Source organism: Trichosurus vulpecula, chromosome 9, assembly GCF_011100635.1.
Source record: "Trichosurus vulpecula isolate mTriVul1 chromosome 9, mTriVul1.pri, whole genome shotgun sequence".
Classification (NCBI taxonomy): Eukaryota; Metazoa; Chordata; class Mammalia; order Diprotodontia; family Phalangeridae; genus Trichosurus; species Trichosurus vulpecula.
The window spans coordinates 145,345,426-145,371,083 of record NC_050581.1 but is presented as its reverse complement, the minus strand read 5'-3'; the positions used below and the strand labels follow the sequence as shown (position 1 = coordinate 145,371,083).

At 41.7% G+C, this 25,658-nt stretch overlaps 1 protein-coding gene across 3 annotated transcripts in view; it reads right to left on the bottom strand.

The window, feature by feature from the left end:
• Nucleotides 1–25,658, bottom strand: part of MGLL (monoglyceride lipase) — a 165,178-nt gene that overhangs the window by 116,540 nt on the left and 22,980 nt on the right. The window lies entirely within an intron of this gene.

The window sequence follows — 25,658 nt, the reverse complement described above, 5'->3', positions numbered from 1 at the left end:
GTATATATATGTATGTGTGCGTGTATATATATATATATATATATATATAGAGAGAGAGAGAGAGAGAGAGAGAGAGAGAGAGGGTGTAGGGTGAGTAGAAGATGAAGGGATGATATCTAAAAGAAATAAAATCAAATTAAGGGATGAGACAGGAATATATTGAGTGAGGGAGAAAGGGAGAGATATAATGGGGTAAATTATCTCGCATAAAAGTGGCAAGAAAAAGCAGTTCTGTAGGAATGGAAGAGAAGGCAGGTGAGGGGGAATGAGTGAATCTTGCTCTCATCAGATTTGACATGAGGAGGGAATACCATACACACTCATTTGTGTATCTTATCCCACAGGAAAGAAGGAGGAAGAAGAAAAAAAGGGGGGGATGATAGAAGGGAGGGCAGATGGGGGACAAGGTAATCCAAAACAAACACTTTCGAAAAGGGACAGGGTCAAGGGAGAAAATTCAATAAAGGGGGATAGGTTAGGAAGGAGCAAAATATAGTTAGTCTTTCACAACATGAGTATTGTGGAAGGGTTTTACATAAAGATACGCATGTGGCCTATGTTGAATTGCTTGACTTCTTAGGGAGGGTGGGTGGGAAGGGAAGAGCGGAGAGAATTTGGAACTCAAAGTTTTAAAAACAGGTGTTCAAAAACAAAAAAAAAGTTTTTGCATGCAACTAGAAAATAAGATACACAGGCAATGGGGCATAGAAATTTATCTTGCCTACAAGAAAGGAAGGGAAAAGGGGATGGGAGGAGAGTGGGGTGACAGAAGGGAGGGCTGACTGGGGAACAGGACAACCAGAATATATGCCACCTTGGAGTGGGGAGGAGGGTAGAAATGGGGAGAAAATTTGTAATTCCAAATCTTGTGAAAATCAATGCTGAAAACTAAATATATTAAATTAAATAAACTAAAAAAAATGAAAAAAATTAATGTATATGTGTGTGTATGTCCATCTGAGGAATTTATCCTTAACATTCAAGGCTTTCTGCAATCTAGCTCCAACCTAGCTTTCTAGTCTAATCTCATACTACTCCTCTATGACTTGTCCAAAGGAGATTGCTCACAATTGTTCATTGCTACACTCTCCCTTCCTGTCTCTTTGTCTTCGGTTATGCCATAACCCACGTCCAAAATGGACTCCCCAACTCATCTTCACCTGTTTACATTCCTTCCTTCACTTAGGACCCAATTCTAGCACTACTTTCTCCTTCATGAAAACTTCTCCGTTCTCTCTCCTCGTCCCTTATCTCCTCCCCACCCTCCAACAGCTCAAAATGTGAACTCTCCCTTTCAAATTCCTCATAGTGTTTTGTCTGAAGCTGTCCATTCCTTGGGTCACAGTTCACCTGGTATCACAGTTATTTATGTAAATGTCTTATCCCTCTTCTTAGATTACAAACTTTTAAGAGCAGAATTTGTATCTTAATTCACCTTGATATCCCTAGCATAATGCCTTACATTCATATAATTGGTACTTAATGAATGTTTGTAAAATTGATTCCAAAGTTTTTTGAGCCTCCTAGGGCCTTGATAAAAGGACAAATCTAGAGAGAAGAGAAACACAAGACAAGACATGACAAAACAAAAGAGAATTGGACTATTTATCCTTAAAATATGGCAAATAGTTTCATAAAAAGCAGTGTCTTTTAAGAAGAGGATTTCAAGATTATAACATAAAAACCACTTCTGTCACATGTTTATGAAGATGGCCAGGGTCTTATAAATTCATCTCATTGTATAATATACCTTTTAGAAATTGCATATGTCCCAAAGTGAAGGACTGCTTTACCTGTCATTCAATTTGAACTCAAATGTTGGAGGCTGCCCTCAATCTCACCAACACTTCAAACACAGAGAGAGACAAAATAAAAGGCCTCAAGCAAGTCATTGTTCTAAGGTTACCTCAAGAAGTCATACACTCAACAGAAAGGGAATGTGGAGAAATGAGTCGGATGTTACTGTTTAGTCGTTTTCAGTTGTACCTGACTCTTCATGACCCCATTTGGGGTTTTCTTGGCAAAGATCCTGGAGGGGTTTGCCATTTCCTTCTCCAGCTCATTTGACAGATGAGGAAACTGAGGCAACAGGGTTAAGTGACTTGCCCAGGGTTACACAGCTAGTAAGTGTCTGAGGCTAGATTTGAACTCAGGTCTTCCTCACTCCTGGCACTCTATCCATTGTGCCACCTAGCTGCCCCAATGAGTCACATATCAGGGCAGAAATAACTGCTTAAAGCTCAAACCGGTGATCACCATGAACCTACCATCTCTGAGGTTCTTTCAGGATAGTCTGTTGCGGTCTATTTGGAGGCATGTCTTGTATTGGAGTTCCTCCCCCTTCTAATCAGGCATCCCTGGCATTGAACTTGCAATTGGCCAACAGGTAGATTACTATGGTACAAACAAATGAGGGACATGATTGGTTGGCCAGAAGACTTAGGTTCTTGTTCTAGCTACCCGGACAAGTGTAGTAAAGTGGAAAGATTGCCTTGCATATAGTGAGTATTTAATAAATGCTTATTGGTTGATTGATCTGGAATTAGAAAGCCTGGGATCCCAACTCTGCCACTTACTGTGTGGCTTTAGGCAGGTCATTTCATCTCTCTGGGCCTCAGTTCCCTCATCTGTAAAACTAGAGGGTCAGTATAGATCATTTCTAAGGTCCTTTCCACCATTAAAGTCTAATGTCCATAACTCATTTTGTCTCTCAAGGCCCTAAATATCTCATCTCTAAAATGATGAAAATGTATTGTTTCCATCAGAGGGTTGTAGTGAGAAAATTACTTTGTAAATCTCATAGCACTATATTATTGTGAATTATTTTTTCCCAATGCTGGATTTTGCTACTTCTCTCCATGGTAGCTTATAAATTTCAAGCACCAGCTAAAAGAATTACTGACCCCATCATCTCTCCAGATTTGGTAGCTATTTGCCATGGTAGTGGGCACTGCCATTCAAGCTTCAGGTGCTTCTGTGAGAGCAGGAACCACATTGGCACATTTGGAGGTATTTGTCCCATATAGGGATGCCTAGGCACAAACTGGAATCCCTTCCCTGTCCTTGCCCAGTTATTTACATTTCTCTGTCCCATAATCATAAACTTCTACATCTCCAACTGTTTGCAGGACATCTTCTCTTAAAGGTCCTACCAACACCTCAGACCCAACATGTCACCAACTAGCTCGCCATCTTTCCCCTTAAAACTGCTCCTCCTTCTGACTTTGCTATTTCTGTCTGCAGCACCATATTTCACCCAGTCTTCCATATTTAGAATCTTCATGTTCATTTTTATTCTTCCCTCTCCCCTTATTTTCAATAACCAACCAGTCACTATGTCCTTTCAATTCCATCCCCAAAACCATCCCTTCAATCTATCCTATATTCAGTGCCCTTTTGCCACCATCCTCATTCAAATTCTCACTCCCACTTGCATGGACTATTCACAATAGCTCATACCACTGCTCTTTCCAGCCTCCAATCCATCCCTCACCGCTGCCAGAATGATCATTCTCATTCAGAGACCTGATCTAAGCTCCTCTGCTTAGAAAAAGTCTTCTTGGGCTCCCTATCCCTCCCAAGTCAAGTTCTAATTTCTCTGACTGACATTCAAGGCCCACTTAAACACGGCATCACAGAATCTTTGTAGCTTTATCTCAGATTACTTTCCATGTACTGGCCAAACTGAACAACCCTCTGTCCCTGGACCATTGGCCTTAGAGAGGTCAACAGGAACATCTGGGCAAAATAAGACTACAGTTGGTCTCAATTACCCTTGGGAGTCCTCCTAGAATTTGTTTGTCCTGATCTAGTATGAACCTATCCTCCAAACACATGGTTTATCATTCTGTTCACAGATCCTTCACTTAGAACAGAAGGAATCCTACATAAGCTGGAAAGGAAACACTTTGGAGGAATCTGATCCTTTGCAGGGGTCAGTCAGGCTCTCTTTGTAAGCCACATGGTAGGTCAGTTCCATTGTAAAAAAGTCTAAATAATGCCAAATGCTGTGGACAAGATCAGATGTCCATACTAACCATTCCTGCTGAAATCAAAACAAAACAGAACCTATCAGAGCCAAGAGATTATGAGACTGCTTCACTCCCCCTTCCTCCATTATATAACCCTGTACTGCCACTTCTTGTTAACATAACCTACAAAATCTTATGGCAAAATCATTGAACCACAGGATCTCAGAGTTAGGTGGACTAGAGGTTGTCTAAACACTCTCGTTTTATGGAAGAGGAAACTGAGGCCCAGAGAGGGGAAATTTCTTTATTTTTAAATTTTTTCCCACTTAATAGTATTTTACTTTTTTCAAATTACATGTGAAAATAGTTTTCAATATCTACTTTTATAAGATTTTGAGTTCCCAATTTTTTTCTCCCTCCCTTCCATCCTCAAGATGGCAAGCAATCTGATTAAGCTATACATGTATTATCACATTAAACATGTTTCCACACTAGTCATGTTGTGAAAGAAGAATCAGAACAAAAGGGGAAAAACACGAGAAAGAAAAAAAAGATAGAAAACAGTCTGCTTCGATCTGCATTCAGACTCCATAGTTCTTTCTCCAAAGTTCATAGTTCTGGATGTGATTAGCATTATCCATCACAAGTCTTTTGGAATTGTCTTAAATCACTGTATTGCTAAAAAAGCTAAGTCTATCAAAGCTGGTCATCGCACCATGTTGCTGTTACTATGTACCGTGTTCTCCAGGTTCTGCTCACTTCACTCAGCATCAGTTCATGTAAGTCTTTCTTTTTGAAATCCACCGGCTCATCATTTCTTATAACACAATAGTATTCCATTATGTTCATAAATTACAACTTGTTCAGCCATTCCCCAATTAATGGGCATCCCCTCAATTTCTAATTCTTTGCCACCACAAAAAGAGCTGCTATAAATATTGTTGTACATGTGGGTCCCTTTCCCTTTTTTATGATCTCTTTGGGATACAGAGCTAATAGTGGTACTGCTGGATCAAAAGGTATACAGTTTGATTTGCCTTTTGGGCATAGTTCCAAATTGCTCTCCAGAATGGTTGGATCAGTTCACAACTTGACCAACAATACATTAGTGTTCCAATTTCCCACATCTTCTCCAACATTTATCATTTTCTTGTTTTGCCATATTAGCCCAATCTGATAGGTGTGAGGTGGTAAGAGGGGAAGTTTCTTGTCCAACATCACCCAAATAATAAGTAGAGAAGAGCTGGAATTTGACTTATACCTATATCTTCTGGTTCCCAAGTCTAGTGTTCTCCCTACTACTTCATAAAGACCACTTGCTTTGTGAGTTCCACGCATAGCTTCGCATCCATTACAGACACACACTTAGGGTGATGGGAAGAGTTTCAGAACAGTCTCTTGATCAGAAAATTAGTCCAGATTGTATCTGAATGGTCTTGTCACCACAGACTGCCCTTACCAGCCCAAACTAACACAGACACTGTCCCAAACATAAGAGTGAGACCACAGCACATAACAATGTCAGTGGAAGAGAAATACAAACATTCCCTATCTCATTTAATCCTCACAACAACCCCGTGAAGTAGGTGCTGTTCTTATCCCCATTTTACAGTTGAGGAAACAGCAAGATTAAATAACCAAGGTCATATATCTAGTAAGTGTCTGAGGCTGGATTTGAACTCAAGTCTTCCTGACTCCAGGCCCAACACTCTAACCATTTAGTCATCTAGCCACACTGGGAAAATTCCACTGACATCCATATCAGCGAAACTTCTCTCCCTGAGCCTGAAAGCCTGGCCAAAAGGTATGCAACTAAAGAAAATTCAACTGTGGTCAGCCTTAATAACAGTCCTTCCTCCTATGTGCCCCAGCTAATATCACCTCCACATGATGCTAGAATGGTGATGCATTTGCAATGTATTTCACCTGGTCTCCAAATCTCGTTGGCACTTTCCTAATTACAATTTTAACAGAAGTATTCTCATCTTCTCCAGCCTCTCCCCAACCCATCTGACACAGCACTCCTGGATCAATGGACTTCATGCATAAATCTGATCACATCTCTCCGATCCCCCAAACCATTCAGCGTATCACCACTGCATAATGAATCAAGCCCAGATTCCTTAGCCTGATACCCAAAGTCCTCCACAATCTGACTCCAAACTACCTTTCCAGCCTTTTTCAAAGCATTCCGCTTCTTATGCTTCATGCCCTAACCAAACTGGTTTACTAGCTGTCCCCCAAACACATCCCTTGCTTTTCCATCTCTTTGTTCACACCATTCCTTGGCTAGAATGCATTCTTTTGGCCCCTTCTCTTCCCTACCCCCACCCCCATCTCTGCTTGTCCTTTAAGGTCCCGCTCAAATGCTGCCTCTTTCTTAAAGCTTTCCTGATCCCCTTGACAGTGATTTTTCCCTCATCTAATCTAATAACACTTTCCCTATATACTCAGCTTATTTAGACTTGCATTACAGTTATGCAAGTCTGGTCTCCCCTATTGGATGACAAAAACCTTGGGAAATGGAACTGTGACTATTTATTTCTGAATTTCTCCCAGTGTCTGACACAAAACTTTGAAAGCATAGTAAATGCTTAATAAATGTCTATTGAATGAACAAATTCACAAACTCTGTGCAAGTCAAACATTCACAAACCAAAGACTCTTTGGTGCATATGGGAGCTTCTTATCTGAAAGGAAGTTCATGGTGAATTTTTTTCTCCTACAATGTCCAGACCACAGATTTAGAGCTGACTCCCTTATTTTACATAAAGAGAAATTGAGGCCCAGAAAGAAGTGACCTGCTCGGGGTCACAAGGCAGTAAGTGGCAAAGTTGGTAAGTAGGTATTTCCTAATCTATTCTATATCTATTTGGGCCTTTTCTGCATCAGTCTTGCTTCTATTCTGGAAACCGACTGGGCTAATGTATACGCTAGGGTCTGCAATCAGAAACGCTTTTGTCGGCAGCAATGACTTTGATTCCCATTTGACCTTACTGGATAGGAATTTAGTGGCATAGTAGAAGAAGCAGATGGAATGCTTTCTGATGGAAAAGTGACAATTACAAAGGGTCCCTTAATAGAAAAGAAGCAATCAGAGAGGAACGGGCCATAGGACAAAACGCTGGCAGCTCTGTGATCTCTGCTTTCTCAGTAGTCATTAGCAGGTAAACTTTGGTCCCCCTTTGCAAACCACATGAATCTCTGAAGAAGGAAAGGCAGACCTAGCCTTGTAAGCATGTACAAAGGCATTTATTAAAGGGCTGAGCAAATCGTGTATTTTAAGCGTTTGAAAATGAGTAGTAATGGTCACTTCAGAGCAAACTTTTTAAATTTGAACTGCCAATAGTTAAAGAAGATTTTTCAATATGATCTGTAATTTTTATATATCATTTTTCTCCACTAAAACAAATCACAAATATCCTTTCACAAGTTAACAATGACAAAACGCCTGCCAACAACCCCAAACACAGTGAGAACAATAACAATATTGACAAGAATAAGAATTTAGGCTTACCAAGTGCTTTTATCATGACAGTCTGATGAAGCAGGTGATAATAGCAGCAATAGGAGTAATTTATATTAACATGCTGCTTTAATACAGTATTATTTTAATCGACTTTTATTTTAATATATTTCTTATACTTATTTTTAGAAATAAAGGTTGTCAGATTGAATTTAATGAATGCTTACAAAGCATTTTCCTCATAACAACCTTGTGGGGTAAGCAGCATTAATATTCTCATCCCTAATTTACTGGTGAGGAAACTGAGATAAAGAAAAAGGAAGTGGCTTGGGCACTGCAAAGTCCCTGCAAAGAAATTTCTAAGCTGGAAATTGAGCCCAGGTGTCCTGATATCAAAAGTTCTCTCCAAATGCAGAAAAGAATGTTCCACAAGAGAGAAATCAAGAGACCTGGGTTCTAGTCCTGGTTCTACTATGTGTCCCCTACATGACCTTACCCTTTCTGGGAGTGAGTTTCCTCATATCTAAAACTGCATAATCTCTAGGGTCTCTTTCATCACTAATATTCTTTGATCTCTTCCCTTCAAAGCAGACAAATAATATTAATATAGTATTTGAAGAATATGGCATCCTATTCTGCTAGACTTTAGAAAACACTCCTTACAGAGTTCAGTTTAGCTCATCGACCACCCAGAATCCCTAACTTGAGCAAAGTATAGACAATTAGGAGGCAGCACTGTGTTGTAACCCTGAGGCTGATCTGTTTCACCATGGGAGGTAGTGCTGTGGTTAGGGCTTGATTCTTCTAGAAAAGCAGTTTTCTAAGTATGGTCCAAGGACCTGGGTGGGGGGTGGGGTTGGTTACCCAAAACCCTTTAAGGGGGGCTGTAAGGTCAAAGCTATTTTCATAATAATACTAAGATGTTATCTGCCTATTAAAATACTTCTCCCTTTTCTAACTATATATCTGTGCAAGGCCGTATTTTCTTCATATATTCCAACCAAAACAAAATGATTTCAATAATCTGAATGCAAAAGCAGATATGAGAAACCAGCTGTCTTCCATTAAGTTAGACATTAAAGACATTTGCAAAAATATGTAAAACAATGTCTCTCTTCTCACTAATTTTTTTGTTTTGGAAAATATAGTTATTTAATAAAAAGTTATTTATGTTAATGCATAATGGGTTGATTATTGCTACTTCTAAATTGCTATCTCTACAACTGAAATGACTCAGCAACAACCAAAACCAACCTTTACCAAATTGGGCCTGAATCTGAAAAGGCCAACTTGAATATAGTTCTCTATTAGCCCTAGGGATGTTGTTGTAACTACACAAACCAAAATGTTTAACTCCTCGTTTATCTTTGGGAATTGAAAATTACACTTTTCTGTTATATTTAGCTTGGCCTATTGTGGTTCAGTCGTCTGACTCTTTGGCATCCCATTTTGGGGTTGTTCTGACAAAGATACTAGAGTGGTTTGCCATTTCCTTCTCTAGCTCATCCTACAGATGAGGAAACTGAGGCAAACAAGGGTAAGTGGCTTACCCAGGGTCACACAACTAGTAAGTGTCTGAGTCCGGATTTGAACTCATAAAGATGAATCTTCCTAATTCCAAGCTCAGTGCTCCATTCAGTGTGTCACCCTTTAGCTTAGACCGAGCACAAAAAAAGCTTCAACAAAAAACACTTGAAGTTAAGAGACTTGGTTTGTCAAATTTGATGTTAATCTCTAATACATCTAATTAGTGTGGCAGAGTAGAAAAAAACAGAAGTAGATATCGTGTCAGAGGACCTGGGTTTGAATCTAGGCTCCATGACCCCTGTGGCCCTGAGCATGTCAATAGACTTGTCTGGGCCCCAGTTTCCTTATTTGAAAATTGAAAGAATTGAACTAAATAACTCTTTCAGCTGTTTCAGGCAGACAGACAGATAGACAAAGAGAGAGAGAGAAAGAGAGAGAGAGAGAGAGAGAGAGAGAGAGAGAGATGTTAGAGAGATAGAGATAATATTGATATAGAAACAGATAAGAATGTTTCCAGAGGTAATGGGGTGTAACACATGATGTCAAACTCAAGTAGAAATGGGAACCACCAACATGAACATAAAGATCTCTGTGAGCCACGTATTGACTTAGTAAAACATATGATATATTGTATACATATATATTATATGTATGTACATGTATGTATATTATATATTATTAGATATATGCATATTATTGTATATCTATCTAAAATACTGTATTTTTATCTAAAATAGATAAATATTTCCAAATTACATTTTAATCTGGGTCTGCTGACTGTTGTGGGCCACATAGGCCACATGTTTGACAACTGCAGTATAGTGGAGAAAGAGGCAACTTTAGAGCCCAAAAGACCTGAGTTCAAGCCCTGCCTTTGACACAGAATGACTGGCTGGCTCTGGGTAAGTCATTTAACCTCTCAATGTTCTAGGCAACTTTTCAAGTCTGGAAGTTGGAGAGGAGGTGCCAATGTGCAATGGTAGAGGGAGTTTCTTCATCTGGGAATTCTCTATACTAATTAAATCACAAGGCCTTTCCCTATGTGTATATACGTATACATTTATATGTATAATACGTGTCTGTATGTGTGTGTTGGCTGGTTGGTTGTTGTCCTTGATGCTCAAAGAGGACCAAAATGACATCACTATATTAGGGTCAAGGTACAGTGTGTCTGATTGTGGCTGATCAGACCAACATGAGCTTGGAACGCAGTACCACAGGTTGGGCACAAATAGTCCATGTGACCATTTAGGGGGAAGATACCTCTAAATTTGCACATCTCATGTTTCCTTTGAGCTACTGCAATTCTGCTTTGCTCATTGAGCACAGTGCCTTCTTTGATACGGCATGCTTTGCTAGGTGGTCCTGTGCCAGTGTCTCCCATGTCTCACAATCTATTCCAAAGTTCTTCAGAGAAGTGGGTATGTGAATATAGATATAACTCAGGACACAATGGATAGAATGTTGGATCTGGAGTCAGGAAGACTCATCTTCCTGAAATCAAATCCAGTCTCAGACACTTACTAGCTGAATGACCCTAGGCAAGTCACTTAACCCTGTTTTCCTCAGTTCCCTCAGCTATAAAATGAGCTGGAGAAGGAAATGGCAAACCACTCCAGTATTTTTGCCAAGAAAACTCCAAATGGGGTCACAAAGAGTCAGATACGACTGAAAAATGACTCAACAGCAGCAACAAAATACACAGGGGCCTAGCTCTATATGCTAAGTATCTAGAACTGAGTATGAGACAGGTCCATTTGGGCCCTTTGCAAGGGATTTAGTTATTAAAATACCAAAGGACTTTGTTCTACATTGTGCCCTCACCCCTAGAAGAATTCCAAGGGCAGTATGTGGATATAGTAGAAAAGCTGTATCATCTTTTTTAGAGCACTTAAGTGGCTTTTGAGGTCATCTAGCAGGGGTGGGGAACCTGCAGCCTCAAGGCCACATGTGGCCCTCTAGGTCCTCAAGTGCGGTCCTTTGACTGAATCCAAACTTCACAGAACAAATCCCCTTAATGAAAGTATTTGTTTTGGAAAAGTTGGACTCAGTCAAAAGACTGCGCCCAAGGATCTAGAAGGCCACATGTGGCCTCGAGGTCGCAGGTTCCCCACCCCTGACTCTAGCCCAACTCCCTCATCTTACAGAAGAGGAAACTGAAGCCCTGAGAGTGTACAGTAACAAGCAATGCAGCCACATCTGTGTCTGTCAACTTCCCCAAGCAATGAGCCTTTCAAATTCTCTCCCAATGTAAGGATATTAAATTCCAAAGCCAGCCAACCCAGAAAGTTATTCAACTGGAAAATTGCAAGCCATAGCAAAGATACATTTTCATAGAAACTTTCAAAGCCAGACCCAGCACCAACCAGCATGAAACAAAGTGGCGAAGCAAGTTTTTAAACAATACTGTACATAATTCATCAAGACACTTGCAAAGTGAAACATTAACAAGCAGAATGCAGAAAAGTGTTTGCTCTCCCCCGTATGGCTGTCCACTTTCTATAGAAGCCTGCTTATTCCCAGCCGCACAGAACCCTGATCTTTTCTTCATGCTCATTGTCTTTGAAGGCCCTGAAATACTGGACACTACTGATCCCTCTGCCTTCTGAAACCCTCTCTCTTGGCTTCAGTGACACACTCCTCTCTTGGTTCTCCTCCTATTTCTCTAGCTGGTCTTTCTTGGTTTCCTTTTCTGGGTCCTTTTCTCATCTCTTACCTATCCATTCCCACCCGCCCAGCTTTAAGCATTGGTTCTCTCTTCTCTTTCCTTGAAAACTCATCTATTGTCTAGGCCTCAACTGGTCACCACTATGAAGATGACCAATGGCTATGCCTGACTCTTCATTCCTGACCATACTCACCTGAGTTCCTGCTCCACATGTCCACTTGACATTTGCACATGACTACCCCAGGACTTCAAATTTTACAAACAAATGATGCAAAACTCACCATCTCCTCCTCCTCTCCCTAAAAAAACTAGCTTCCTATTTCTGACAAGTACTCTCAGTATATGGCCTGTCTCCTCCCTTATTTTACAGGTAAGGAAACAGAGGTCCAGACAGGGGAAGTGATCTGCCCCAGATTAGACAGCTAGCTGATGGCAGGGCTGGTATCATCACTAAGCATACCAAAAAGTCCAGTGCTCTTTCCCTCAAACCAACTGCAGCTTTATTTGTTTCTCTCATTTTTCAGAAGCAGACATTTCTTTATGAACTCTTAACAACACTTTGTCTTCATAATAATGTTCTCTGGTGTCATTTCAGAACCTTACTCATATAGTGCAAATAACCTTATACCCCTGGTTAGAAGCCTTTGGTAGCCCAAGCATTTCTCCAGTAAAGGCTGAAGGAAATACTCCCTCAACTTGGGCTATTACTCTGTTATTAGGTTCAGAGATAAACTCTTTATTCCTACCAGGGAGGGGAAAAGAAAAAGGCTATGCTGGGGGTCAGCATAGGAATCGTGAATCAATCACATAGCTTCCCAGCTCAGCTTGTCAGATGTTCTCAAAGTTGCAATTTCCCTTGGAATGAAATGAGATACATTCATTCATACATAGCTTTCAAATAAGATAATGTATACTAAGGGATCCTAGGTGGTGCAGTGAATAGAGCGCTGGGCTTGGAGTCGTGGTGAGTTCAAATCCAGCCTCAGACAATTACTAACTGTGTGACCCTGGGAAAGTCACTTAGCCTTGTTTGCTTCCATTTCCTCACCTGTAAAATGAGCTGGAAAAGGAAACGGCAAATCACTCTAGTGTCTTTGCCAAGAAAACCCCAAATAGGGACATGAAGAATTGGACACAAGTGAAAAATGGCTCTGAACAACACGTATACACTAAGTGCTTGGAAATTGTAAAAGCAACTATTCAAATGCCATTTCCTATTCTTTGTCCCTGGATCTGGGGCATTCACCAAGTCTGGATTATATTACCACAGCTGTCCCTTTCTTTCTCCTCCTAACATCACCATTCAAGTTCAGATCCTTAGGTTTTAAAGATGGATGGGAAGGAATTCAAAAGGTAAGAAGGGAGGGCATTCCCTAGAGAAGGAATAGTCTGAGGAAAGGTATGGGTGCAGGAAAGCAAAGGGGATGCTTGTTGGAGATTGTCAGTTTGGCCAGAACAGAGAATACTAGTAGGGAAAGAGGCAGGCTGGTACCAGACTACGTCTGCCCACAAGTTCAACCATTTTAGTTAAACGTGTCAAGAAGCCACAATTTTGTCAGTGTGGCCACAGGACCCACAGTGGACACAGATCACAAAACCTCCACATCGTCATAGATGGTCTTTGAAATCTGCTGTGGCTGGAAAAGCCATCTCACAACATGGAGGTGGGGGACTTACCTGATGCAATCAGTAATGAATGTGCTATAAAAACAAAAGGCATTAATGAAAAGAAAATCCTTCCCCTGCTCCTTCACCTTCTGTATAGTTTCTGGTACTGCCTAGTTTTCTTTCTGAAAACCACTTATCTTGTTGAGCATCCTTCTAGTAGCAGTATCCTTCTGTCTCATGTTGGTCAGATGGACTTCTGCCCTCGGGTTTGGCCTCACTTGTTTTTATCAGTGTGTCTTGACTCTGGACAATTTATTGGTTCTGATCCTCTTTGAATTTCCTCTTCTTCCTTGATCTTTGATACCCTCAACCTTTCATCCATTGCTGGTTATATGGCCCACCATACACTCACAGTTTCAGTGACAATGGAGGCATCAGGGAAGGTTCCATGGAGATTCTCCTACTTAAGATGATCCTTTAAGGACAGACAGATTAGAGTAAGGGTTCTTAGCCTTCTTTTGTGTCCTCGTCTCCTTGGGCAGTTTAGTGATGGACTCCTTCTTAGAATAATTTCTAGATGCATAAAATACATAGGATTACAAAAGAAGCCAATTGTATGAAAATATAATTATCAAAATTTTTAAAAAAGCAAATCCACAGGCTGCAGATTAAGAACCCCTGAACAGGAGATGGCATTTTAAGAAAGAGGATGGTATGAGCAAAAGTATGCAGGCTGGAATGAGCCAGGCATGTGTGGTAGACACTAAAGAGATTAAGTTAGAAAGTGTAGAATAATGATGATGGAAAAGAGTGGGTAACACAGCAGAAAAAGGGGATTGGACCCTGACTGTGAAGGTATTAAAATACCAGCCCAAAGCTTTTGCTATTGATCTTGTAGGTAGGAGGGGACAATTGACCATTTTTGAGCAAGAGAATTAAATGATGAAAGTGATACTTTAAGAAGATTTATCTGTCATTGTAGGTAAAATGGATTGAAAGGGAACATGGCAGAAGCAATAGGCAGAAATGCCAGTTGGGGAGTGTTTCAACAACACAGGGGTAACACATAGACCAAGGTTGTCCAAAATACAGCCTGAAGGCTGCATGTGGCCTGCAGGGAGGATTTTATGTGGCCCGCCTGTGGGTTTTAATTTTCAGCATCAAAAAAATAAAATAATAATTTGCATGGAATGTGTATTAGATTTTTTAATTCCATCACAAATAATCTCGATATCAATTTTCTTTGGTGTGTTTTAGCACTATTATGGATGGAACATATAGCATGGAATTTTCAATCGACCTGTGGGATGCATTCCATCTGTAGGATACAGTCTAGTCAGTATGCACCTACCTTTATACTGTTGTGTTGTCGCTTCGTTGTTTTATGCTTGCTTTCGCACTTTGCACCTTTGCCTGTCGTATTGATGATGTGCATTCCCTCACTTTCTATTAGTGTACTGTATTTTTTATTCTGGGTGCGGCCCTCGAATAATTATTTTATTTTAACGCAGCCCTAAGATAACCTAAAGTTGGACAGCCCTGACATAGATTATGCAGGAATAAGGCAGCTAGGTGGCTCAGTGGATAAAGCTCTGGGCCTGGAGTAAGGAAGACCTCAGTTAAAACCCAGACTCAGGGATTTACTAACTGTGTAACGTGGGGCAAGGCATTTAATTTATGTTTGCTTGAATCCACTGGAGAAGGAAATGGCAAGCCACTTTAGTATCTTTGCCAAGAAAATCCCACGGACAGCATTGCCATGCTTTGGTCCATGGTCCAAGTGAACAACAGCAAGGCATATAACAACAAGATGGAACCACCATGTTGGGAGATGAATTTTTCAGCCATAGCAGGTTTCAAAGACAATCTCTTAAGCTGTGGAAGGTTTGTGTTCATGTCCATGGTGGGTCCAGTGGCTACATTGGCAAAGTCATAACTTCTTAAAGTGTTAAAGTGAAATGTTAATCTTGTGGGCAACAGCAACACAGCAAAGGGGCAAGGGTGCTGCCTTGGACTTAGAGGCATAGGATTTTATTCCTGGCTCTGTCATTTACTAACTGGGTGACTTTGGGTACGTCTTTTGACCTTCCTGGGCCTCTGTTTTCTCGTTTGTAAAAAGAGAGAAATGTTCTAGATGGCATCTAAGATCCTTTCCTGCTCTAGATCTATGATCCTATGGGTGCCGGTTTATTAATTAGCAGAATTCTGGGTGGCAGAATGACAAGAGTGCTGGCCATGCAATCCGAAAGACTTGGTTTTGGATCCTGTCTCAGCCAATTAGTAGTTATACAACCCTGGACAAGCCACTTAACCCCACTCTGCCTCAGTTTCTTCATTTTTAAAATGGGGATAATAAAGCCTACCTCCAAGGATTGTCGTGAGAATCAAATGAAATAGGACTTTTCAAACCTTACAAAGTTATAAACACTATAAATTCAAGTCAGTTATTATAGAAGTATGGTCACAGACACATGGTATCTTCACGCTGTTCTATGCTAAATCCAAATTGATGATCCTATGTTAACATTCACAGTTTTGCTGGTTTACTTGATTTGCAGACTTGATTGTAGACACCTACTCTCAGTTCTGCAGTAATTCAAGAACTGCTCATAAATACAGTAATAGTGTAAAACTATATTTCAGTGAAAGAATAATGATTTACAGGACCTGGGTTCAAATCCCAGCTCTGCCATTCAGCCTCTGTGTGACTTTGGGCAAGTCACTTGAGTTCTTTGGGCCTCAGTTTTCTTCTAAGTGAAGCAGTGGATAGAGCGCTGAGACCAGAGTCAAGAAAACCTTAGTTCAAATTCAGCCTCAGACACTTACTAGCTGTGGGACCCTGGGCAAATCACTTAACCTCTATCTGCTTATGTGTTATCATCTGTAAACTGGGAGTAATAACGGCATCTACCTCCCTGGGTTGATGTGAAGATCAAATGAGACAATATTTGCAAAGCACTTAGCACAGTGCCTGGCACATAGTAGGTGCTTAATAAATGCTTGTTTCCTTCCCTTCCCCTTAAAGGTCCTTTCTATCCCTAAATTCTATTTTTTAAATACCATAATAACTTCTTCAGTTTGTATTTCTACTCCATAACATACATAGTATTCTTGAAGTACTTCTTGAAGGATGGTACTATCTGGTTTTTGTCTTTGAATTCCCAGGATCTATAACACAGTGCACCCGCACATAGTAGGCACTAAAGGAATACTTGTTGAATTATGAGCCAGCTGTGAGCTTGAGGAGGATGGGACAAAGAAAATCTCTCCGGGAGGCAATGGTCACTGGGGAGATAGAATAAAATGCTGACGTTTTAGGAGAGAGATTAATGGTATATGAAAGATCAGAAGGCTTCCCAAACCAGCTACAGAAAAGCAAAAGACATTTTTCTATAAAGTGAGATGTCCCTCAAAAACAACTAAAATTCTGGTCTCAAAAGGCCATTCTGAATAGAACGACAGCCAGAGCCCTGAGGACGCCAAAACCATGCTGAGTTATGAAATCACTCCCCTAGCCGTGATTTCCCCCTTTCTGATCAAACTCAGGATTGTTACCTATTCAAGTAGGATGACTGAGAGGAGTCTTAAGAGCTCAGTCAATCAGTAACTTCAGGCAAGTATAGAAATATCTCTTTTAGCAATGCAAGACTTATACTTACATGAAAAAAAACCCTGCAAAGGGGACTAGAACACAAGCGCGATAACATTAACAATAACAGTGTTTAAGGTGGTATAGTGAGTAGAGCACTGGCCCTGGAGTCAGGAGGACCTGAGTTCAAATCCTGTCTCAAATACTTGACACACTTACTAGCTCTGTGACTGTGGGCAAGTCACTTAACCCCAGTTGCCCAAATAATAGTAGTAATAGTGTTTACATAATGTTTTAAAGCTTACATAGCACTTCACAAATGTTACCTTCTTTAACACTAGCTCATAGCTAGCATGCATGGGTCAAAAATCGGACCATTTTATCTCCTACTTAAGCTCAATTATCGCCTCCCAAACTTTTCCCCCTTCTACGAGGTTGTAATCTCTCATTACTATTGGAAATCTTTGTTAGTTACTCCTAAGCGAGATGGTTAACTTGCTTTATATGAAACAGGTCAGAAACACACGTGGTAAAGAAAGCAAAGCCATTGCACAGGTACGGGGAGAAAATCTGAAGAGCTTTTTTTTAATCGCCATAAAGCACCTAAGTATTTTGGAACGAGATTGAGAACATTAATTTAAAATGAGTGATCCTCTCTTCAGAATATCCCCAAACTGTGTGATGGTACTGGCCAGCTGTAAAACCGTTCTTCAAAGAAAGGGTGTCCTTTAAAGGACAGCGTTAGGACATTGGGAGTGTAAAGGACATTGGAGCTAGTCTACGGGGACATCACTAATGTTTTGAATGAAGCATCCAATAAAACCTGTAGGATGGTTCAATGAAGAGAATACTTTCTGACTGTCATAGGCTCTAAAAAGAAAACAGAGTTCCAGGCAGTTTAATATGACTCAATTTCATCATATGAACGATTACTTGGACGCGGAGTTTCAAGAGTGAGTCACTTTCCCCTGGTAGCAACAGGGAACTTGTTTGTTCTTCTGTTCCATGTGGGTTTCAGAAGTCCGCACCTCCAGCCAATGTCAAAGTTGACAAAGCTTCCTGCTGCCCTGCCTGCAGCCTCTCTGACAGTGACAATAAGAACTGCTCTCAGTGACAATAAGACAGTTCTATAACACTTCCTATGTGCCACACCACTGTGCTGAGTGCTTTATGATAATTATCTCATTTAATTCGCACAACAACCCCGGGAGTTAGGTGCTGCTATTCTCCTCATTTTACAGACGAAGAAACAAGCAAACAAAGGTTTGAGAGACTTGCCCAGGGGCACAGAGCTAGTTTAAACTCGGGTCTTCTTGATTCCAGGCTAAGTGCTCTGTGCACTATAGTGCCCCCTAGCCATAACTGTCAATATTTAAGTAACATGGGGTAAATAGGGCTTTGCCCAGTGGCACTAAAATGGGACTGGTGGTGGGGGTGGGAATGGTTTCTCTCCGTGTGACACTTCACTATCTTCTACTAGCCCATGCCAGCTCAAGGTGCAACTGCCCCCAAGTCACACCCCCACCTTCACCTTCAGAGGAGCCACCTTCCCTTCACCCACCACTGCCCCTTCTCCTGGTGGGGCTGCATTTCTACATGCACTATCCTCTGCACAGTCATCTCTCTCCTTCCCCCTCTCCCTAACAGGCCCCAAGTGATAATATTACTAATCACAGCTCTGCTTGTCTGTCAGATTTTGCAGCAGAGTTAAAGCCATCTGGAATGCATTTGTTGCACCAAAATTTTAAATAAAAAGGATGAAATAACATATCCATTTTAAAGAATAACTATTGAATCAAGATGTCCATGCGCAATTTAACCATGAAGAAACCTGAGGGCTCCACTTTGTCCGGGGCCCTGTGTTGGGCACTTTGGAAGAGGATATTGGGGGGTTGGAGGAAAGAGCACCAGATTTGGATTCAAAGGAGCTGGCTTCAAATACTGGCACCAATATTGGCACGAATGACCTATGTGGTCTTGGTTAAGTCTCTGGGCCTTAGTTTCCCCAGGTGCAAAATGAGAAAATGATCCTCACTAAGTTCCTTCCAGCTCTCCACCCATGATGTAACAACCCTTCTAGATAGTACTGCAAATACTTAAGAGTTCTCTCTATAAATATCAGCTCTTATAATTATTTTGACTGCCCTACCTAACGTGCAGACCTAACCATGTCACCACTCTTTCCCTTTACTTAATAAACTGCAGCGGCTCCCTATTTCCCCTAAGATCTAATATAAAATCCTCTGATTGGAATTCAAAGCCCTTCATAACCTGCCCCATGTCTCACCTTTCTAGTCTTCTCATACCTTACATCTCCATCCCAAACACACACTGGGATCCAGAGACACTGGCCTCCTTGCTGTTTCTTGAATAAGATGTACTATCTTCTGACTCGGGATTTTTGCCTCCTGTCCACGGTACCTGGAATGCTCACCCTCCTCAACTCTGCCTCCCATCCTCTTTGGTTTCATGGAAGTACCAGTTGAAGTGCCACTTGCTACAGGAAATCTTTCCCAGCCCCCTTTAATTCTACTGCCTTCTTTCTGCTGATTGTTTCTAATTTATCCTGTACGTAACTTGTTTGTACAGAGTTGTTTTGCAAGTTATCTCCCCTATTAGCCTGAGCCAACTGAGAGCAGGGACTGCCTTTTGCTTTCTTTGTATCCCCTGTTCTTAGCACAGTACTTGGCATGCAGGTGCCTAATAAATGCTTATTGACTGCCTGACCACCTGTGGGTCTCTTTATCCCCCAACATCTAATCCCACTTTGGCGAGGAAGGAGACAGAGGACACATTGTGAAGGATAATTCATCAAGTCTTCCAGTGCCACCTCCACCTTGGAAGATCTCCCATCCTTCCCTCCTAGGGGATAGCAAAGGACATCAAGAACAGGATTCTCCTGCATCCTCCGCCTACCTAAACCATAATGTCTGATACATCACCTTTACTCCGGAAACTCTTTCCAGCTCATTCTTCTGTGGGTCTCCTCTCCCCCTTCCTCCTCTTCCCCTTCCTCCTCTCCCCCTCCACTTCCTATCTCTCTATTCATTCTTCATCTGTCTTTTCCACATGCTCCCTATCTACTCATTTAGGATTCCATCCGGAGCCCTTTGCTGTTCTCTCTGTATTCCATCAGCTCTCACCAACTCTGCCTTCTACTGACTTCTAGCTTCACTTTCATACCTCTTACTGCCTACAAGACAACTCCACTTGGTGTCCACCTCAAGTGCTAGAAAAGTCCCTAAAGTCTTCGTGCAGTTTTAAACTTAAATAGCTTTAAATTGCACAAAGACTTTTAGGACATCCCGTGTGTCTAAAATGAAACTTTTTACCTTCACCTTCCTTCTAATTCTTCCCCCATTGCCTTCTCTACCTTCCTGACTTCCCCTTCTCTGTCAGTGGCACCTCCCTTAGGATCAGAAACTCTGGGATCATCTTTGACTCCTAGTTTTCCTTCCTAAGTTCCCTCCTCAGTCCCAGAATCCCATATTAAACTAGACACCAAATCCTGTTGTTTCTTCCTTCACAAGTTCTTTCTCTGTTCCCATTGGCACCACCACAATCCAGGTTCTCATTACCCTGCCCCTGTATTACTACAAAGTCTCCCAGCTGGCTTCCCTGACTCCAGAAGCTTTCGATAGATGCATAGTCTTCACTCCTGTGCTAAAAGAAACACCAGGGACAAGTCGCCAAGGCACCCATATCAAAGTTCCACTGTTGGGAAGTTTGTCTTGAGTACAATGAGTACAACTTGAGTACAACTCCCTTCCTTTGCTCCTGCCCCATGTCTCCCAGGTTCTTGTTGCCTTCATTCTGTCTTTTGGCTATCCCCTTCAACCCCTTTTTCTAACAGATCTTGGAAACCGCAGCTAGATTCGATTTCCCAAGACAGTTTTTTTCAAACTGTATTACCGAGCTGGTGACATTATCTCCAGTTTATCCTATTATATATCTTGTTCGTACATAGTTGTTTGCATGTTGTCTCCCCATTCAGACTGTCAGCCGTAGGATAGCAGGGACTCTCTTGTCTTTTTTTTGTAGCCCCAGTAGGTGCTTCATAAATACTTGTTGACTTGACCTGACTGCCTCCTATGTAGCAAATCCAGTGCACATTTCCTTGGGCTGGAATTTAACACCCCACCCCAGAATCCCAGTTCCTTCTATTAAGTTGCTAAGGAAACCTGGAGAGCCTCACGGAGGCAGCAGCCCTTCTCGGCTCTCCCAACCCAGAAGCCCAGTTCCCACAGGGAAGGACTAAAGGACTCTCAAGGAAGTGACCTCATAGTTGTGTTTGCTAACTCTATTTGTCATCTCCTGAAGGGGTAGCCATGCTGATCCACTCCCCACTTCATTCCCCAGTCCTGATTAACCACTCTTGCAGTCTTAGGTGTAAGCCAAAAGCTCATGTTATTTCCTCCTGAAGAGTTATTTCTTTTCCTAATTTGCCTTCCTCCTTCCCCTAAGGCCAACTCCAACCTGGCTCACCCAATTCATTGCCCAACCAATTCTGTTTGTGCCTTGGGCGCCCTTACTCCATCTCCCACAAGCTGCCCTGAATCCCTGACCTCTTTCAGCAGCATTCCTTCCACCTCTCTGGCTCTTTTCTGGAGATAATAACTCTCCCCTCGTCATCATCTCCACAGGTGCCTTCACCTTCTTCCATCTGCAAAAATTGCAGGAGTGGTGAGGACGCTTCTTGGTCCAATGGCTACTTCCAGATTCTTCCCACTTATTGAGCCAGGATCTTTTGTACTGGTATTTTGTACTTTTACACTGGTAACCCCAGTGCCCAGTGATGTCAGTCTTCCTTTCAAAAATCTCCACTTTTGTCTCCTGCATTTTGTTTACAGGATCATAGATTTAGAGTGAGAGAAGCTCTTAGAAGTTATAAAATTTTACACTCCCATTTTACAGATGAAATGGGAAACCAAAGCACAAAGATTTTAAGAGATTTCCTCCGGGTCACAAGGCTCATAAATGCCCAGAGGCAGGAGTCAAACTGGCCTTCCAATTCTAACTCCCAGTGCTTACACCCTAATCTACCTTCTAACCTTATCTCACAGGACCCTTATCTCCCCTCCACGTACTCAAAGCTCCAGCCCACATGAACAACTTTCAGATCACCACCTTCAACAGCAGAAAACCAGCCTGTAAAACCTTTACTGCCTCTTTTCTCCAGATGAAATCTTACTCATCCCTGTTTAAAGCTTAATTCAAATGCTACCTCCTCCAGGAAGCCTTCCCAGAGCCTCTGTCAGAAATGTTCTTTCCCTCCAGATTTACAGAGTACTTTGTTTTTAAACCTCCCAATGCCCTTATCATGCGGTATTGTACATTGTGCTTATTACATTGGTGTCTTATCCCTGCATTAGAGTACATGCCTTTTGAAAGCAGATTGTGTCTTAGCTAAACTTTGTATCTTTCCCTGTACACAATAGAGTGCTGGGCATGCAGCAAGTGCTTAATAAATGGCTGCTATATTTCTGTTCAAGGCTCTCTGGCCAACCAGACCTCATTTAACATGGATCCGTCCTATCTCTGTGCTCTCTAGATGCTCAGGCATTGCCATTGAATCAGATGATGTGCCATAAGGACTCCTGGGCCTTGCTATCTACCCTGCTGTTGAACCGTATGGGCCGCTGGACTTCTCTGTCCTGCAGCCGAGCCTTCCTATATGTGCTGTGTCCACCCACTAGGATATGAGCAAGGACTGTCTCACTTTTCTATATATCTCCAGTGCTTGGCAACCAGTAAGCACTAAAGAAATGTTTTTTTTTCTTTCATCCCTCCATCCATTCATTCACTATCCCCCAGAGGTTACTACCTCTCCTTTGGGAGCAGGTCTCACAGCTCTCACAGCTTTTCCTCTGTCCTCTCTAGCAGCATATATTCCTCTACTCTCTAACATTCCAGACTCTACATTTCCTTTATTAGACTAGTTTCAGTGTTTACAAGACCCTCTCCTTAGGGCAGGAATTCTTAACTTTTAGCGGGGCATGGCCCTACTGTGGTTGACTGGTGAAGCCTATAGACCCCTTCGCAGAATATTCACTTTAAATAATATTTTAAATTTTAAAAAATACATAGGACTACAAAAGAAACCAATTATATTAAACAAACAAACAAACAAGCTCAGAGATCCCAAGTTTAGAACTTCTGGGGGGTATATGAATCCTCTAGGGCCTCAGGCCTGCAGCCTCTTCCTCATTGCTACTATCGTCTCTGGGCTGGGGCCTGGGAGGCTGCTGATGAATATTGCCTTAGCAAAGTAACATCCAGGTGTGACTGCTTAACCCCTTCAGTGATGTTTCTGGATTCAATTCCTTCAAGGACAACAAAAGGCAGTAAGTCACAATCCTGCTGTGGTCCTACAGCCACAGACCCTTAAGTGGGTGTATTCAGTGTTCTTCAGAGGATCTCAGAACATCATAGCTAGAAGGAAATCTAGAGATCATTTAGTTCAACCCTCTCACTTTATAGATGAGGAAAGTAAGGTCCAGAGACAGGAAAAAGAGCCCTGACTCTTGAGGTGGGGCATGGGAAGGGGTGGACCTTCCTGACCCTTCAGGGTTCTCTGAATTTCTATGCCAAGAATACCTTTAATAATATGAATCAATCAATCAATCAATCGATAAGCATTTATTAAATACCTACTGTGTACTGGACATTGTGCCAGGAAAAAAATAGTTCCTACCCTCAAGGGGCTTACATTCTAAGGAGAAAACATGCATATACATAGACATATGCAAAACACATACAAGGTAGCCTCAGAACTTAGGCACAAGCAGTTATTACCATCACCATCACCATCATCATCATTATACTCGAATGAACTTGTGATCATATCAACTCAGGTGTTCCTGCCAAAAATTCAGGTCACAACCCATCCACGCCTGCCCACGCAAAATGACTCTCCTCTATGTTCTGGCATAATAAGCTGACACTCATATGACACCTACTATGGGTCAAGTACTGTGCTAAGTGCTTTCTAATTATCCTAATTTATCTTCACAACAACCCTGATTATCATCCCCAATTTACAGATGAAGAAACTGAGGAGAGGCTTCCCAACATGACAGACTCATGAGGGAAGTAAGAGGACTACGCCAGAGAATAAGCATTTATATAGTACCTACTACATGCCAGGCACTTTGTACGAATATCTCATTTGGTCCTTATGACAACTCTTCTAAGTGGGTGCTATTATTAGGAACATTTACCCTCTTAATTATGTTATCACTCCCATTTTACCCCCTTCAGTTCTACTATTATCCCCATTTATCCCCACCTCAGTTTAGGGCACTTGAGCAAACACAGGTTAAGTGACTCACCCAGGGTCACACAGCTAGTAAGCATGTGAGGCCAAACTTAATCTTTGCCAACTCAAGCTTCCCTGGCTTCAGGCCCCGCACCCTATCCCAGCACCAACTAGCTGCCCCTTGAAGGCGGCTGCTTCATTGCTTTGCCACAACGTCAAAAAGGAACTCTCGAGGCATCCAGCTCTCATGTCTTTCTCTTCCCAGGTGACCAGCCCATCTTTTCTTCTGATGCTACAATATCTTGAAGATGTCTTTTATTCCTGTCCTTTATCCAGACTTCCTCCTTGGTGTCTGAGGTCTGGTTCCCCTGCCCCCCATCATTCACTTCCCCATTGCCCGCTTTGTAACATTCCTCTTTTCTGGCACTAGCCTTCTACATCTTGCTGCCATATGGCAATGAGGGTGAAATGCTAGTATTGAAAGGGTAGGCCTTTGCTTTCATACGGAGCCTGGGGTTAGTAAAAGAGCTTTGTAACTTCCTGAAAGCAATCCAGTCCGCTGTCCAACTCAGGGCCCAGTGAGCTGTCCATCTGGACTGTCTGTTGTAGATACACATATATGACCACAAAATGATTCCAAAATCTTTAATATTACCTTATTTTACCTTCATAGAAATCTCACAAGATGGGGAGGGCTAATATTTTCCTCATTCAGAAGTGAGGAAACCTAGGTAAAGGGACGAGGGTGGCTCCAACAAGCAGAGCCAGAATTAACACTCAGGCCTCCAGACTCCCAGTCCAAAGCTTTCTCCTTTAGACCCTGCTCCCGGCTCACAGGGCTGCTTAATGACCAGATGGCATTCTATGTAACAGTACTGGTGTCTGGATGCAGAGAGAGAATGCTTGGATTTGCAGGAGAGATGGCATAAGAGAAAACATATAGAAAAACCATGAGTGAAGAGGAGGTGTTGGACAGTGGAAGGAAGAATATTGAGAATGGTGAAGGACAAGGGAGGGGAGAGGAGACCTTCAGAGTGAGAAGAGAAATAACACTTCTACCTACCTGGTAATATAACATTGCACTACCATGTTAAAACATAAACATGACAACACAAGAAGCCTTTAAATAGGACTCAAACAATCATAGTCCAGTAAGTCACAACTATGGATCACTTGACAGTGTATAAAAATGCTGGCCTCACAACAAGTTGGTAGGGTAAGAAATGCAAGTTTTATTATTATTTTGTGGATTAGGAGATGGATGCTCGGGATAGAGAAGAGCTCTGCCTCTAACCACCTGGCACGTCCTGTTCACAGTAGTAAGGCTCTTTCCACCCCTAGATTGGTGGTGGTGGTGATGATGGATCATGGTCAAGATCAAGGTCATGGTGATGATAGGGGTACTAGGAGTCAAACTTGGGGTTTTTGACTCCACTAAACCATACTGCTTTCTCTAATTTACTCCCTAAGTAACACCCTTTTTTTCACCACATCTATGAATATTTTACAAACTAATTTCATCAGGCCAGTTCTATCCATATTAAATTGTTAAGCTCATTTTATACTCAATA